Here is an 18,380-nt window from a genome sequence, read left to right as displayed (position 1 = left end):
GCAGCCTAAGGGCCAAAAGGGGAGCACATAAAAAGTGGAAACAAGGTGAGATCACTAAAGATGAATATACCTCCTCTGCACGTGCTTGTAGGGAGGCAGTTAGGCGGGCCAAAGCTACCATGGAGTTGAGGATGGCAACCCAAGTAAAAGACAACAAGAAATTGTTTTTTAGATATATTGGGAGTAAAAGGAAGGCCCAGGGAGGAATAGGACCCCTGCTAAATGGGCAGAAACAATTGGTGACAGATAGGGGGGACAAGGCCGAACTCCTCAACGAGTTCTTTGCCTCCGTGTTCCTAAGCGAGGGGCACGACAAGTCTCTCACTGGGGTTGTAGAGAGGCAGCAGCAAGGCGCCAGACTTCCATACGTAGATCCTGAGGTGGTGCAGAGTCATTTGGAAGAACTGGATGCCTTTAAATCGGCAGGCCCGGATGGGCTCCATCCGAGGGTGCTGAAGGCACTGGCCGACATCATTGCAGAGCCACTGGCGGGAATATTCGAACGCTCGTGGCGCACGGGCCAAGTCCCGGAGGACTGGAAAAGGGCTAACGTGGTCCCCATTTTCAAAAAGGGGAGGAAGGAGGACCCAGGCAACTATAGGCCAGTCAGTCTCACCTCCATCCTTGGTAAAGTCTTTGAAAAAATTATCAAGGCTCGCATTTGTGAGAGCCCGGCAGGGCAGATTATGCTGAGGGGAAACCAGCACGGGTTTGTGGCGGGTAGATCGTGCCTGACCAACCTAGTCTCTTTCTATGACCAGGTTACGAAACGCCTGGACACAGGAGGAGGGGTGGATGTCGTATACTTAGACTTCAGGAAGGCCTTCGATACGGTATCCCACCCCATACTGGTGAACAAGTTAAGAAGCTGTGACTGGGATGACTGCACAGTCCGGTGGGTGGCGAATTGGCTAGAGGGTTGCACCCAAAGAGTCGTGGTGGATGGGTCGGTTTCGACCTGGAAGGGTGTGGGCAGTGGGGTCCCGCAGGGCTCGGTCCTTGGACCGATACTCTTTAATGTCTTCATCAGCGACTTGGACGAGGGAGTCAAATGTACTCTGTCCAAGTTTGCAGATGACACAAAGCTATGGGGAGAAGTGGACACGTCGGAGGGCAGGGAACAGCTGCAGGCAGACCTGGACAGGTTGGACAAGTGGGCAGAAAACAACAGGATGCAGTTCAACAAGGAGAAATGCAAAGTGCTGCACCTAGGGAGGAAAAATGTCCAGCACACCTACAGCCTAGGGAATGACCTGCTGGGTGGCACAGAGGTGGAAAGGGATCTTGGAGTCCTAGTGGACTCCAAGATGAACATGAGTCGGCAGTGTGACGAAGCCATCAGAAAAGCCAATGGCACTTTATCGTGCATCAGCAGATGCATGACGAATAGGTCCAAGGAGGTGATACTTCCCCTCTATCGGGCGCTGGTCAGACCGCAGTTGGAGTACTGCGTGCAATTCTGGGCGCCACACTTCAAGAGGGATGCGGATAACCTGGAGAGGGTCCAGAGAAGGGCAACTCGTATGGTCAAGGGCCTGCAGACCAAGCCCTACGAGGAGAGACTAGAGAAACTGGACCTTTTCAGCCTCCGCAAGAGAAGGTTGAGAGGCGACCTTGTGGCTGCCTATAAGTTCATCACAGGGGCACAGAAGGGAATTGGTGAGTATTTATTCACCAAGGCGCCCCCGGGGGTTACAAGAAACAATGGCCACAAGTTAGCAGAGAGCAGATTTAGATTGGACATTAGGAAGAACTTCTTCACAGTTCGAGTGGCCAAGGTCTGGAACGGGCTCCCAAGGGAGGTGGTGCTCTCCCCTACCCTGGGGGTCTTCAAGAGGAGGTTAGATGAGCATCTAGCTGGGGTCATCTAGACCCAGCACTCTTTCCTGCTTATGCAGGGGGTCAGACTCGATGATCTATTGCGGTCCCTTCCGACCCTAACATCTATGAATCTATAGGAGCGAGTGAGACCAGGGGGCATCTGAACTCCAAGGCTTCTAGGCCCAGGGCTTAAATGTAAGATGCCTACCATGGATCTGGGGAGTATCTGAAACTCCAGACTGATGGGTCTGGGAGGGAGGATACTTGCCCGGTGGTAGAGCCACACAGATTTGACAATTCAGCTTGGCTCAGTCAAATTTCAGAAACCGACTCTTGGGCTTTCCCAGAGTGAATTTGGAACCGATTTGACTCTAGTTTATACTAGATGTAGGTAGGTAGGTGCCAAAGTGCTCCTCAACAGTGTGTTTATGAAAAACCTGTGCTAAAACTTGCTGCCTTTTTTTAGGTTTTTTTTTTAAAAGGTAACTTGCATCAATTCCAGATGAACTAAGTCTATGGGCGGGTACTGTATGCTAATTGTTACAGTAGTGGGAAGGGGCTGCCAGGGGAAAAAGTTGGAGGAAAGCACAGAGCAAAGAGCTCTCTCATCCCCCAGATTTATTTTCCCTGCTGTAGCAGTGGGAAGGGAACAAATTCAAGGCAAAACCTTCAATAATTAGATTCTATACCTGGAAAATTATAATAAATATATACATTTTCCAAAGATAGAATCTAATTATTGGGAGGTTGTCTTATATTTGGGGTTATTTTCTATTTGAGTAAGTGTGGTATAGATATTTTTCTTATTAGCTAGCTGACCAAATCCCTAACAATTGTTAGAGGTCCCTAACAATCTAGTTGATCGCAATGATTACTTTCAGTAATGAAAAGCTAGCCTTCTGACTGGTCACCCAGGGCACCTATACATATGCAGGTAGGCTGCTCTGACATGCTGTAATTACAGGCTGTTGGAGCAGACTCAACCAAGTCTGCTTGAGTGTGGTAATTACCATGCTCCAGCGTACTTCAGTGGTAATTACCATGCTCCAGCGGAATCCAGCATCATGTGTATCGGTGTTCCCATGATGAAAAATGGCAGTGGGGGCACTTCAACTAAAGCTCATTCAGTGAGCTTTAGTTGAAGTACCCTGCTGCCATTTTTCAGTGGGGGGATGCTGATACATGTGATGCTCTGGGCGCTTTAATTAGAGTGGCTCCAAGAGTTAAAGCGCCCCCCTGCCCCCGCTCCTGGAACACATGTATAAACACCCCAAGTAATCAAGGGTAATTAGTAAGCACTGGGTAAAGTCCCTTCTTGTCTTGTATCTCATTCCCATTCACTTCCAGTTTCTGAAATCTTTGGTTTCCACACAGGAAAATAAGAGAGAATCTGACACCAGAGAGAGCTAGAGAGAGAGGGAAGGTTATTTCCAACCTTTCCTTGTCATGCATCTACAGATGCATCACAAGTAGGTCCAAGGAGGTGATCCTCCGCCTCTATGCGGCACTGGTCAGGCCACAGTTGGAGTACTGCGTCCAGTTCTGGGTGCCACACTTCAAGAGAGATGTGGCTAGCATTAAGAGGGTCCAGAGGAGGGCCACTCGCATGGTCGGGGGCAGTGGGGCAGGCCCTACAAAGAGAGGCTAAAGGGTCTAAACCTATTCAGCCTCCACAAGAGAAGGCCGAGAGGGGATCTGGTGGCCGTTTACAAACTCACCAGGGGGGAACAGCAGGAATTGGGGGAGGCTCTCTTCCCCTGGGTACCACCCAGGGTTACTAGGAATAACAGCCACAAATTATTAGAGAGAAGGTTCAAGCTAGACATCGGGAGGCAGTACTTACAGTTAGGGCTGCCAGGCTCTGGAATGGGCTCCCAAGTAAGGTGGTACTCTCTCCTACTTTGGGGGTCTTCAAGAGGAGGCTGGACAGATATTTGGCTGGGATGATATGATCCTGGCACCTGTTCCTGCCCGGGGCAGGGGGTCGGACCTGATGATATGTTTAGGTCCCTTCCAACCCTAAGTACTATGATACTATGAACCCAGTCCTGGTGCAGATTAAATTACAATGGAATATGTTTTTTGCCTTAATAATTTGAGAAAAGTCAATCACATTTGGGCTCTTGAAAGCATTGCTGAAACTCCACAACAGACATTAGCTGCTTATGAATCTGTACCATTCAGAAGCTGGTTGTGTTGCTTCAACTGCCTTGATTTCATGTGATGATGTCGAAGGATATGTACAAAAGAGAAGAGTATAAATCTAAAGAATGTAAGGCCCAACACCTAAACATCTGCTGTTAGATGCATGAATAAAGCCACCTTCCTTTTAGTCCCTGCATAAACCATTTGCCCTCTGTTTTCTATAACAATAGGAGTGAAAATATTTGAGAAAACTAAGAAAAAAATAATTTAAAAGGGTCTTGTTTACACAGAATTCCAGGAAAAACTAAAAAAAGAATTAGGAAAATCTGGCAATGTATAGAAAGGCCCCTATAGGCTGAAAAAATATAAGTAAATGGAATATCAGTTGTAGAGGGGGAAAAAAGGTTTTGTAATGAAAAGAGAAAACTTTTTGAATTCCCATCTGAGTACTAACAAAGGCCAAATGCTAGCATGGTAATCATTACAACTCAAAAGCTGGGAACAAAAATATCATCAAATGACATTACTATGTTCCATTAGACCATGCAAAGTGTTTCATTTTCCACGACTACTGGATTTTATTCTTGCCATATGTCATAAAATTGAAGACATTATCATGCATTAAAAATGACCCTAGCATATAGAACTTCTTTAAAGGATCATTTCCTTCCAAGCAAGTAGTAAGCGGCCAATTGCAACAATCTAATCTCTTTCCCAATATTTACCTGATTAGATTTTATACAGGAAGAACTGACATATAACATAGCTCAGTCCATCCATTTCATTGGATTAACATTCATCCAGACAGATTCTGATCACAGCACGAGCAGAGTAAAACCAGGCTGACAAAAATCTATGGCATTATTCTGAAATCCAGAAAACTGGCCTTTCACTAATCCACTGTAACTGAAGTCAAAACTTAACCCAAACTCTGTGCAGGTTTGTCACAAGTAACGTGAACATTTAAAACAATCACTGAGTTTTCTTTTAGTTTAAACCTAAGAATCTAGATATCCTATATAGGACTAAAAAGGAAAATTAATAAATTCCAAAGGCTTCAACATCTATGCCTTCAAAGGAATTTCACTTCTTTTCTGTAGCTTTTGCTAACAGTTCAGTGGCTGCATATGTGCAGACACCATGCTGGGTTGCTGATGATAGAAAACTCACTAGTACCTGATTATGCATAGTTTGTACCTGATTCTCTAGTTCATAAGCTGCAGTTAGCACCCCCTATCCACTCATCAGGACTCCCACAGAGGGATGCAGCTGAAGTGCAAATAGTTGGCTATAAGCAGCAATTTTCATACAAGCAAAATCTTCCTGCTTTAATATAATTTCCTCATACATTTCCTAACGTGGTGTTCTGGTTCTCTCTCTCCTTACATTAGTATTTACTTTTCCAAAGAATCTGTCACGGAAGATAGAGAACATCTATCCACCAGCAAATAAATGACTTCCATGAAAAGCATACTGGCTTAGATGCATGATTTTGAAACAATCCCAGGCAAGTGTGATATGATTATGTAGATGGCATGAATAGTCAATATTCTGCTGTAACAGATAAATCACTAACAATACAACAAATATTTTTGCTTCAAGTAAAATAGCTTTTACAATTCATGCTTGAGCTACCCATGAAAACTTGCTTCATGCACATTTTCTTTAACAGTTTTCTAATGTATAACCTAAGGGCACAAATTAAGAGTACAGGCAGTCAGTCCTCAACTTGCAATGTTTCGAGTTACAACGTTTCGCACTTACAACATTTATAAATTGACACCCTGTTTCAACTTTATGACGTCAGTTTCGTCTTTACAACGCTTGATCTGATGCAATACCACGCCAGCAAGCAAGCTCACTGCGTCGCTCATCTCCCTGGAGAACATCTGTCCAAACTTCCTTGGACACTTTCTTTAAGAAAGCAGACAAGACTCCAGAAAAACCTGCAGCCAAGACTCCCAAGAACACTCCAGCCCAGAGCCCTTCAAAAAGTCCAGCAAAGTCACCTCAAAGAAGTCTTTCCAAATCAACATGCTTGCTATTTACAATATAAATACATTAATGTAACTATATTACTCATCTATAATTGATCGAGTACAAAATTCTGAGGTATTTGTGGTGAAAATAGGGTATCGGGCCTTGGTTCAGGAACCAATCCCCCATCATAACATTGTTTCTTATGAGAAAATTGGTTCCAAATTACAACGTTTCGACTTAAGACACGGTTTTCAGGAACCTATTGTGTCCTAAGTCCGAGACTGCCTGTATACGAGAGTATATTGTGTCTGAGAGCTTCAAACTAACTACTGTGTTTGGCCGAATAGCAAAACTGCTTGAAAGAGATTACTGTATTCTGTCACCAAGGTAAGGATGGCAATTTGGGAGTTGTTCCACTTGTTGAGACATTTGCTTATTCCAAAATAAAGAGTCACAAGTGCCAAACTCTTTTCTTTTTGCTGTCTTTAGATTTTAGAGCTTCTGTACGAAATATAGCAGCAGACGTTGATAAGAAGGTAGCAAAGGGAGAAATTCAACGTTTTTTAAGTTAACAGTGATAATCCCTTTCGTCTGGGTTTCTGATGTCCTGCAGGCAAACCCCAGACTGCATTTATGCCTTTAACATTCTATGTGTACAGAAAGTCATTAAATATACCCAAGTGGAAAATGAAAAGCAGCAAACAGAGAAGAGTAAAAAGTGCTTATGTAAATATTTAAAGCACTAAAATAGCTATCAAAAAATGGACACATTAATTCCAATTAATGTTTATGGCAATTCCTATACAGGTGATTTGATGCTGTATGTAACAGAAACAAAATTAGGTTATCAGGGCTAAGTACAGACAGTCAAAAAGCCAGAGGCTGAATTGATTCAATGTTAGTCTAAGCTGCGTAGATTGAAACAAGAAGCAAGAGAACAGACATTCGTTTCTGATGCCGCAAACGCAGCCATATGCCTGCAGTAGCTCAGGCCAGAAGCCAGGGAGCGCTAGAGCATGCCTCCCTGCCACTGCCAAAGGGAAGGAAGGAGAGAAGCCCTCCAAGGCTTTCCTCCCCTGCCTGCTTTAGCAAAGGGGGAATATAGCCAGGCCCCAGCCTGGGGCCAGCATGCTGAGGCCAGGGGAAGGGGAGCTCCCTGGCCCACATGGGATCCCAGCCCCAATCTGCCTGGGAGGGCAGCCCCCGCCGGGCTTGTGTCCCCCACTGCCTGCTGTGGGGACAGTCCCTGCCAGGGTTTTGCCACCCCCTCGAGCAGAGATTGTTGGGGGGGGGGGGGCTCGCAGGCTGAGGTGGGGAGACCTTCCCTAGCTGCACAGGATCACAGCCCGGGTCTGCCTCGAGAGGAGAGGGGAGCAGCCCCTGCCAGGCCCCAGCCCCCTGCTCGGCACAGAGTCGTGGGTTTGGCCGCACCCAAGCTGGGGGCTCGCAGGCTGAAGCAGGGAGGGTGGGGGTTTAAACCCACCCCTAGCCCCAGACAGGGTATGCTGGGGGAGGCAGCCCCTGCCAGGCTTTTGCCCCCCCTCACTACTGGCTCTAGTGGAGCAGGGGACATGGCCACATGCTCAGATAAGGAGAGAGGGGATTTAAATTCCCAGCTTCCATGTGCCAGCCCTGGGCCGGGTGGCCACTCCTCTCGCTCTTCATTCAAGTGAGAGAGGAAAGCCCAGCAAGGGCTGCCCTGTCCCACCTTCAGCAGGGAGCACGGGGGCAGGGGCAAAAGCGTGGCAGGGGCTGCCCACTCCCCCCCAGAGAAAACCCCAGCTGGGGTCTGGAACAAGGAAGGGGGTTTAAACTCCTCCTTCCCCTAGCCCACACAGGAACCCAGATGGGGTCTGCCTTGCAAGGGTGAAGCTGCCCCTGCCTGGCTTTTCCCCTATTCCTCACTGGAGCAGAGGAGCAGGGGATGTGGCCAGATGCCAGATGGGCTGGTATGCTGAGATGGAGGGGGGGTCTCCCACACCCCGCTTCAGCCTGACTGGCATCTGGCCATGCCCCCCACTCAAGCAGGGAGCAAGGGAAAAGCCAGGCAGGGACTGCTTTGCCGCTGCCAGGCAATCCCTGGTTGAGGTCCCTTGCGGAGGGGGGAAAGGGGAATTTAAACCCCCTCTCCTTCCCCTCTGCCTCAGCATGCCAGCCTGGGGCAGGCAGCTGGCAACACCTCTGGCCCCTCCACTGAAGTGGGGAGCAGGGAAAAGCCTGGCAGGGGCTGCTGCACCCCTGCCAGACAGAGCCCAGCTGGAGTTCCAGGTAGGGGGCGGGGGTTAAAGCCCCCTTTTCCCCTCTGCCTCATTCTGCCTTCCTGACACCAGGGTCTGCCCCCCGCCCCCAGTTGCGAGTAGGGGAAAAGCCTGGCAGGGGCAGCTCCACCCCTAGCAGGCAGACCCAGCTGTGGTCTGGAGCCGGATTTCCCACCCCCACCCGCTTCTCAGCCAGCTGGAGCAGAGATAGTGGTCCAGCTAGGGAGTAAAGGGGCATGGCCAACCTTGGTCTCTGGAGTAGACAGCACAGCCCAGCCCAGCAATGCCAAGCATCCTGGGATACTGGGGGATTGAGAGTTAACTTGAACCGGGAAGGGGTCTAGGACAGAAGTTCCACTGGGTTGACCCAAATCAGTTACATCTGACACTAAATCCAACCAGGTGTATTTTAAATCAGTTTGGGCCATTTTGTGAGTGGTTTAAGTGAACCGAACTTCTGTTCTGTTACATACAGGCTTAAACTAGTTTCTGGTCTATTAAACTGGTTTATGTATAATTTCTGTCCCTAGCCCTGGAGACGCCTACAGTAAAATCTTCAACACCTTCAGAAATACTAAAAAGAGAACACCCTAATCCACAAATATAAGTAATGTCTGTGGTAGGGCACTTCCTACTCTTCCTGTTGAAGTTGTGGCACATCACAATAAAGCAAGATTCACAGGGCCAGAGATGATAAGCAAGAGGGAACATGATGCTGTAGTGCAGCAATGAGGGCGAGTTATCCTGGCTTCTGGTCCCTGTTCCAGGGACTACTTATATATTTTGTATTAGAGTCACTGTATACATTACACCATAAATATTAAGTACAGAGATTGAAGTTCTCAGAAAAGCTAAGTCATGTTTCCATTTACATCTCCTAACTCCTGGGCAAATGCTAGAAACATTACATTATTTTAGAAGAGGTGGGGCCCGCCATCGACCCCTCCAGTTATGTTTTTAAGTGAAGGTATCTGTGGCTGCTGTTCTTTGCGCTAACTCTGTCAACCAGATGCTTCAGTGTCCTCCAAACACATATGCATGATCAAGCCCCTGCTGATATATACAACAGCAGAATTTAGGATCTTAAGTAACTTAATTGATTAAAACAGAGGCACATAGAAACCCCGACACCTAAACAGGTAGGCAGGGCTTTTGTGAACTGCAGCTTAGTCATAAGCACCTACATTTTACTTCATTTGCACTTTAGGCCCATATGTGATTTTTTTTCTGATCTTACCCTGAGGATACTAAGGAGTCCTTGTGAGTAGAGAATACCCTAGCAAAAAAGACCTAGCACAGGTACTGTAAAGAACTGGTTGCTGACCACAAGGCTAGAGGAAAAGCAACAGAAAAAGCCAAGGGGAAAGTGGCCTCATATACTGGTGATTCCTGGCTGCTGAAACATCTCCTTGGCTGTAGCCAGGTTCAGTATAGAATAGCTATTTGATTTTTCTTTCTGTTATAAAAAAATTGCCCATAGAACTTGCAGGTGCTGAAAAACATGCAGCTCCCCGGTCTAACTCATGACACTTCATAAAAAACGCCATGTGTTAAATTGACCCTCCCAACCCAACAGATATTTGCTGTTGGGTCAGGAGGGTGGGAGGTTGAGCTCCACTTTGGAGTCAATCCAGCCAAGGAGCTGCATGTCTGCAGCTTCTCTTTCCTAGCCTCCTCCCCCTCCCCCGCCTAGCTCTGCTGCTGTCTTGACAATGGGAGAGGTACAGAAGAGAGGGACAGAAGCTCAGGCTGGGGGTTTCCCAGCCTGCACTGGAGTGGGGAGGGGCTCCAATCCACCCCCCCCCCCCATCTAGTGCAGGCTGGGCAAACCCCAGCCCAAGCTCCTTCCCCTCCCTTCTCCCTGGCCCTTCCTATCATGCAGCCAGCACTGGAGGCAGTGCTGGGCTGCATTAGTCCAGCTGCCCAAGCAGACAGAAATTAATGAAGGTGCTCTAGTTTGGAGTGCCTTCATCTGAACCCTTCTATAATGAGGGCTAATTTGCTGCGCAATCAGGGACTTTTAAAGCACTCTGAATCCATGCACTTCTGTCAGGGCATGGCTGTAGAGCACTTTCAAGGTGCCAGTTGCACAAATGTAACTTCTGTCTGCACCCTGGGGTTTAATTGGTCTACCTCAAGATTCAGCCAGTTCCAGATCAAGGTGACAAAGGATACATTAGAACTCATTCCCAAAACTAATGTGTCCTCTCAACTTGGGATAAAATACACTGGGTCACTTCCTCTTGAACGTTTTTGAAAAATCACTTGCACAATCATTCCTAACATCTCCCAAACCACAGCTTTCAAGATCAACCTGGGCATGTTAGCTAGGCAAACTTCAGATCTTTTTTCTTTATTCCAGCAATATAATTTATTTTTTTAAAAGCTATGTAAAAGTTTAAAAAAAAATACTGCATGGAACAACCCTGGTTATCTAACTCAACGGCAAAATCAAACTTATTAATTTCATATATTAGGAAAGAACAGTTAATTAAATAGGTTTACTGCATACAATTAACAGTATATCTCCTTGTGAAAAACAAATTCTTAATTATCTAACTATGCAAAATGCCTTAGGAAAGGTAAAACATAAGTAATCCAATTAGTTTCTAGAGAAGATCATTTAAACTTAGCACAGTGTCTGTTTTAATATTCATTTATAGGGAATTAGAATTATAAACAAAGCCTATGAAATTTGTACAAATGTGTAAAATGCTGCTATTTAATCAGACATTAAAGTACAGAAGATGTAATTGGAATGTGTGTTTTTTCAGGGTGGGCGGGGGGGGGGAGGGAAGTGAATTATTCTATTATTTGTAAGTGCACACAAGTATCCATCACATTTCAAAAGCATTTATCCCTGCTACATAAATGTAAATTTATTTTTATAATGGAAGTAAAATAAATCCACCTGGCCTTCAATTTTACGCATTTATTTGCACCATATCTATTTTATTTGTAAATATATCCTACATGTAAGAAGAACTAATTATTAAATATATTAACAGTACACAAAAAGAAAACTAGCATCATCCAAAGACAAGATGCAGTCAACAGAGTAAAGTGAGGCATTATTTCATCCAGCACAGACGATTGTAAACAGCTACCAACAATAAAGGGAACTCCTGGGACCTACTAATACTGTACTGATGGAAAATTAATGGGCCATACACGGATCTCTCAGCTGCAGAGGCTGAAACATTAAGGTAAAATGTCTTCATTCTACAAAGACAGACCATGCAAACTTAAGGGTCCATTGTATTATCTCTGGCAGACAAGACCTCAACAGTATTTTTTTTTATGTGAATAAAATGCTTTAACCAATATGTTGCATGGATTTTTCTTTGAAATACCATGAGAGTAAATATTCTGCTGCCCCAAACAAAATATGAATGTAAACCACTGTACATGAGTGAAGAGAAAACAACTGACCAAACACTGCAAAACAATAAAGTGCATGTATAAACACAGCCTCTGCCAGTTAAACACTTCTGAATTAAGGCTGCCTTTGTGCTGGGGGAGAAACTCTTCCTCCTCAGCCCATCTAGACATAAAAGTGATCTTGCATACCATGAGTGCTCTATAGAGGACCTAGTTAATTATGCCCAATGGCATTCTTTGAATGAAGAGGGAAATGCCTTGAAGGAATGTCTAAATCCTAACAACTCTGCCAGAACATTGACACAGCTGTCATCAATAATGCATTACTGATCGCATCTAGTCCAGGCGGAAGCAGTACTTTAGGGAAGTAAAAGGAAACATTCATCCACAGTTCGACAGCATCATGCTATTTATTCCATTTTATTTAGGAAATACGCTACAAATCTCAAGCACTTCATAAGCAACACAACACCCTATCCACCCAGGTATGAGCTCCCCTGCAATTTATAGATTAAACTAAACAGGATATGCTCTGGAGCTGGACGTTTTAAATGCCATGCTCTGTAAGACTAGCTTAAAGGACAGTCCAATATGTGAGTGTGGTGATGCACCACAGACTGTTGACCACCTCCTCACGTTGCAGCACACCTGCGCACCCAGGATGAGGACCTGGCAATTATGGTTCTCAACAAGAAAGCAGTCAACAATAAAGTAGTTGCATGGCTCCGCCACATTAATTATGTGTAGAGGGGGAAATGAGGTGTCCAAGAGAAGATGATGACTCAACTATCCATAGGAATTAATGTAACATCTGTGGTTAAAAAGATGACTCTATAATGGTAACCAATGGAATATGTGACTATATAATGATACTAGTTTTTGATACAGCTACACTAAATGCCATTCATCATTTGGTATGTCATCAACAGTAAATCAATACCAGAACCTAATTTAGCACTGGCACAAAGGTGCTCCTCTCTTTTGACTGACATGGACTAACAAGCTAAATTATGTCAAATTATCTGAACTCAACTCCTATTTGCATTAGTCCTACAAAGGTCATGAAATGAAAACATATCCATTCTCCACCTGGCAAATCCAATAATGATTAACAGAGATATATTTTTACCCCTCTTGAAAATTTAAAAGATATTTAGATGTTAAAAATCTTCCCTTAAATGACAAGGGGTTTTACATCCCGGTTCTCACAGCAAGGTCTTCAGATCTGTTTCTGGTGTTGCTTATATGGGTCCAACATTGGTAAGCATCCAGTGATTTCCAAAGTGACTTATGCTGGTGTAATAAAAACAGGAATTACACTTAATAAAATGGCACTGGCAGAAGGGCCATGGCTGGGGTAACCAGCATGACATGACCACCCTTACTCCTAGCAATTCTAGACTCCCTTAGTAACCCCTAACCAATGTTGCTGGCACAAATTTAAACACCACTTTTTGTCACTTTTACTTGAAATTCCCTTTTTTGATGTACACAATGGTTTTTCCAAGTGAAGTCAAAAGATAAGGGCTAAGGTTATCCATTCAACCTTAACTCTATTCCTTCTAAGTATACATCATGACAAGGCCTTTAACTTCAAAATCACATGGCATTTTTCAAACACGACATTGACGTTTTTTCTACAATCCTAAATATACATCTGCATATGAAAATAAAGGAGATGGTTCACAGTAGGTAAGTTTTCCACCTGGTACAGGTTGCTCTGATACGAAGACAGCAGGAAGAAAATATACCTGCAGCTCCTCAGGTGATTTTCACACTTATGGTATATTGCACTATTGGGAGAATGTAATGATTTATATGAAAATAATTTGGATTGTATGAGACTCATGTCTAATAGGTATCATTTTTATTTTTATACCCCCCATGTTTTTTTTATATACAAGTCATCTATTAGAGGCAGGTTTTTGATATAAAACAAGGAAACTCCAAGGGGAACATGGTTCAATTTTCTTATTTGTACTCATAGAAATAATCAAGATGTCAGGATAATAGTGAAATTTGAAGCCAGTGATCAGACTGTGTATTTTTTCTGTATAACTTTACTTAATAAGTAGTTTTAAAACAAAGAAGCAAGCAAAACTACATGCACTAGTGATACTTTTTCTTAAAATGCATAGGAACTCCAACTCTGGAATCTTAGTATATTAAGACACATTAAAACAGAAGCGTTGTAAATAAAACTGACACACTAAGTTACAGCTCCATCAAGACTTTACCTACAAGTTAAAACTATCACCTTGATTGTGTATGTCATTGTCTCTCCTCTTCTAGGCTTACATATCCAAGAGGAAATCTTTTGGCTAGGGAGAGAAATTACATATAAACTAGTATAAGTGATTGGAAACTGGTTCAAACCTATAACAGAAAAGAAGTTCAGTGCACATACAATGGTTTCAAAATGGTCCAAACCAGTATAAGATAGACCTGGATGGATACAGAATCAGATCTAACCGATTTAGGTTAAAGCAGTCTCTGGAACTTCTGCCCCAGAGCCCTCTCCCCCTCACCGTGAGTCAGGCTGGGTCACAGTCTCCTGGCATCCCAAGTGCCTTTGCGGGAGGCGTGCTGGAGCACAACTCACCGCTCTAGCCAGAGCCTAGCTGGTCCTGCCTCTGAGCTCCCACAGAGCTGGGACTGGGCTCACTCTGGCCAGCGAGCAAGCAACATAAGCAAAGATAGGGGGTAGGGGAGGGAAACACAGGTAGGGCTTTCCCAAGAACCAGGCCCCTACCTACTCCCTGTGCAGCACCCAGCTAGCAAGCAAGCAGTTCCAGCATGGGAGGGCATGGGTGGAAAGAGGCAAGGCTTTCCCCTGGGACCAAACCCCAGTGCTGGGGACAGGCAGGGGGAAAACAGACCCTGCCCCTGTCCTGGCCTCACCCTGGGATCTGCTGGGAGGGGGGTGAGAAATGGACCCCCATCCCAACCCTGGCCCCCGCACTGTGGTCTGCTGTGGGGGGGGCCATGGCAGAGGATCCCCCCCACCAAGCCTCTAAACCAGCCCAGCCCAGCTAGGGGTTCAGCAGAGACCCACCTGTCAGATGCTGTGGGGCCCTCTGCCCACCTGGTCCCCTTCCTGGATCTGGCCCCTGCCCCCACTGGGGTCTGCCATGGGAGGTTCCCTCCTTGCAAGCCACTGGCTCAGCTAGGAGCTCGCCAGTGCCCCATCCCTGCACCTGCCTTGCCTGTCAGGCACTGGGGGCAGGCAGGAATAAAGGAAACAGACCCCTGTCCTGGCCCCAGGCTCCCCACTGGGGTCTGCCACAGGGGGCTCTCCCCCATGCCCCCGCTGCCCAGCATGGCCCTGTCACTCAGCTCAAGCCCCTCTGGGCTGCCTGCAGCCACTGGTGGGATGTGCTGATTGGCCTTGTACTGGGTAGCAGGGCCCAATTCTGCCCTTTATGGAGCCAGCCCAGTCCTGCTGCAGGCCTCCAGCCCACCCAGTGCATCCCACTGAAGCCCAGCACCAGCGCCAGCCAGTAGGACACAGAGGATAGCACAGATTGAATCAATTCTGCCTTGGGCTTTTTGACTGTCTGTACTTAGCCTTTATAGTTAAAGGCTCTGTAACTCCACATAGCAAATCAGAATCACAGTTCCTTATTTTGAAAAGACAACATGAAACCTGGTAGGGAATTTGAACATTTCCAAATAGTAAACACTTTCTCTTTGCACTTCCCTTCATTGTTATCGTACTGCAGAATCCAAACATATGCAAATTCATAAGCAAACTTCTTGATCATAATGATCTATTCACACGTCAATTTGCTGCTATTCTGAATAAAACTTATTTTCTTGGGCAGTGTCGTAGCAACGGGGGGCCGAGGGGGGCAGCAGGGTGACCACCCCAGGTGCTGAAGCAAAGGGACGTTAGCAGGGGCTGCCCAGCCAGGGCAGAGCACAGGACAGAGCCACAAGTGGCTTGTCTGGGCTGGTGTGGGGACAGAAGAGAGTGGCTCCTGCCGCTCGGTGTGCTCTTGGGCAAGTGGGGGGGGGGGGGGGTATGAGCCCCCCGGATCTGTGCGCAGGGGGAAAGCGGGTTGCCACTGCAGATTTTCCCCCAGGCGCTAAACTTCCTTGCCACAGTACTGTACCTGGACTGTAAGTTGCTTGCCACCTTTTACATAGCATGGTTTGTTTTCATATCAAAGGGTTCAGCTTAAGCTACTGGTCAGACGAGAATTGGAAAGCAAAAGGTGTTTTCCTCACTTCCTACTCAAGGGGTTCCCTGAAAGGGTTATTGCACAAAGGCTAAACACAGAGGCCCTGCCTGCAGCAAAATGCACTACTTGGAAGATGCTAGGCACTACATTTGTATCTAAAATTTCTAGACATACAACAGTTTAAAATGAACACCAGAATATTCAGCTGGGAACAACACAATGGAGAAGAGGATGTCAGATGGAAAGAAAGAGTAGACATGATGAGACAAAGAGAGGCAAATGAAATAGGAGGAAAAAGAAGGCACAGAAACCAAGCATGTCACTGCACAATTACACAAATACGGCTGAAAGAGTAGGTGGCAGGCTCTGGGGAGCAAATACTATAGTAACAGAAAAGAAAGAAGTGATGAAAAGTCAGGTAAAGAATACAGAGGCTGGAAAAGGCCAATTCAAAAGAATTCACTAGTTTTCCTACCATTTTTGATGGTTTAAATCCTGGTAAACACCCTTTACAGAATTCATATTCTTCAGTCAAAGCAATTCAAAATTCATGGCCAGACAACGATAGCCCTACTATTTGAGTTTGGGCACTCTGTACACGCTATTTTTCTTACAATATGTGCTCCATTTTTACTTCAGTAAGATTTCAATAAGAGTTTTGAGCAAGACGTGCTGAACAAGGCTACATATCAGTGAAAAAAAGTTGAAGACCCAACCTGCAAACAGTATGAGATGTACAGCTTACTACCATGAAAAGTCTTATTCATTCAAACAAGATTACTTACATTACGTAGTATCATGCCCAACATTTCTGTAATAGTTAGGAGATCTGGTCCTTAATTTGTTCTTCATGCTAAAATAATTAATTCATTCATTAAGTGCTTGCAGTTAATAGGTTGTTATCACTTCTTTACATTACATGTCAGTAATTGCTAATGCAGTGTTAAAATCTTGAAAACTGTCTAGGGTTTCATTTCAGTGATTTATTAAAATTTCATTGTGTTTTACAATAAGTATTTCCAAAATGGTTCATCATGTAGAACAGAGAAAACTACAGCTGTTGAACTACCGTGTAAAATGTTCTTCAAACTCTCTATTTTACTTCAGAATAAAAAGACGTGATGCTCAGGCACTGGGCCAAGAAAATTAGCAATTATTTTGAAGTTTGCTGTATGGGGGGAAGTTAAAGTTCATTTGTAGCATGTTTTAAGTACCGATGTGAATAATTATACTATTAAATTAATTTCTAACATTAAGTAAGACCAAAAACATGCTAGACATTATGATGCACGCATCCCTCTGCTATAGCTGTGTAAATAAGGATATAACAGTACTTCACCAGGGGAAAATTATTTTTATAAACACAAGGAAAACAGTTCATCTTGAGGACTTAAGTGTACTTGATTTCAACATTTTTAAACATAGCAAATTTAAGATGACCCTCCGATCATTAGATTCTAAACATGAAATTTATAACAAATTTACATTTTTCCATTTTAGATGTGTAGAATCTAGTTTTGGGGATTGTTTAAATTCAAAGTCACCTTGGATTTGGGTAAATATGATATTATCTATTGCCAAGCAGTGAACCAGGTCACAAAATAAATATGCCTCAAGTGGATATATTTTTAAGATTTGGTATAGTTTAATATGACACACTAACAAATATTGTAGGATTTTGCCCCAGTGGAGAGAGCTTACACAAAATTCAATGAACCACTTAAGCTCCAGTTAAGACAGATTTCAAATGGTACATATTTTTGATGGGTATATTATATGGGAATGCATTCTTCTCAACAGCTAAATGCGACTGTTAATGGAAAAAGGCAGTCAGATTAAACATTATTGCCTAAAAGCTATTGAATATTTTAAACTGTAGATTACCCAGTAGTGATTTCTGCTTAGTGAACCACTTAGCATTTCAAAATTTTAAGCAATAATTCATTTTTAAATAGTCATAAAAGATTCGTGTCAGCATATGGATAATTTCTAAAAAATTAGTACAATATTCTGTAGCAATTCAGATAAATCTGGTTTAAAATACTAGAGATTATTTAATGTTATCTAAAGGGCTGACTTCTAAAATTATCTGGGTGAAACCTAGAGCTGTAGAGCAAGTATCAAAACATGAAAAAGAACCAGAAAGATATCTTCTCTCTCACAAGTCATGAATATATTCACCAGATGTACCCGACTAGCAAGAACAATTACAGGTAGTGAAACATTTTAAAACTGGTTAAATCTCATTAAAAAAAATGAAAGAGGGTCTGATATTTCCTTATGCACATAGAAGACATTGTTTCTATCTTATTCGGGTTTAAAAGGAGGCTCTTTTGTACACTGAAGCATATTCACTATATCTTCACCAGTTAAGCCATCCTCCTTGGCACTTTATAGCCCTCCCACAACACCATGGTGCTGGTAATGTAATATTCCCTGTGTAACATTCACTAAGTTTTTGTTGTTGCGATTAAAGCCCAGTGTTTTTAAAAATAATTAGTAAAATAGTACCCAGAAGCAATTCTTGTTTAAAAAAAGCCTTCAGTTTGAAGGCTCTTCCCCAAAAGGTCACTTTAAAATTATGAATATTGTTCCACACTTATTAAACTGA

General features: G+C 44.2%; 1 protein-coding gene across 9 annotated transcripts in view; it reads right to left on the bottom strand.

The window, feature by feature from the left end:
• Positions 1–18,380, bottom strand: part of DIP2C (disco interacting protein 2 homolog C) — a 464,954-nt gene that overhangs the window by 237,858 nt on the left and 208,716 nt on the right. The window contains exon 1 of one of the 9 annotated variants that reach the window (XM_059729173.1): positions 16,555–16,572. The exons of 7 other annotated variants lie outside the window; for them this stretch is intronic. The gene's annotated coding sequence lies outside the window, so the exon portion shown is untranslated. Of the gene's footprint in view, positions 1–13,842; positions 13,907–16,554; positions 16,573–18,380 lie in introns of those variants that run through there. One more of the 9 variants, XM_059729172.1, reaches the window with a different exon arrangement.

This window comes from Alligator mississippiensis, chromosome 5 (genome assembly GCF_030867095.1).
Source record: "Alligator mississippiensis isolate rAllMis1 chromosome 5, rAllMis1, whole genome shotgun sequence".
Taxonomy (NCBI): domain Eukaryota; kingdom Metazoa; phylum Chordata; order Crocodylia; family Alligatoridae; genus Alligator; species Alligator mississippiensis.
Note: the sequence above shows the minus strand (reverse complement) of the source record. Positions and strands in the feature narration are given on the sequence as shown.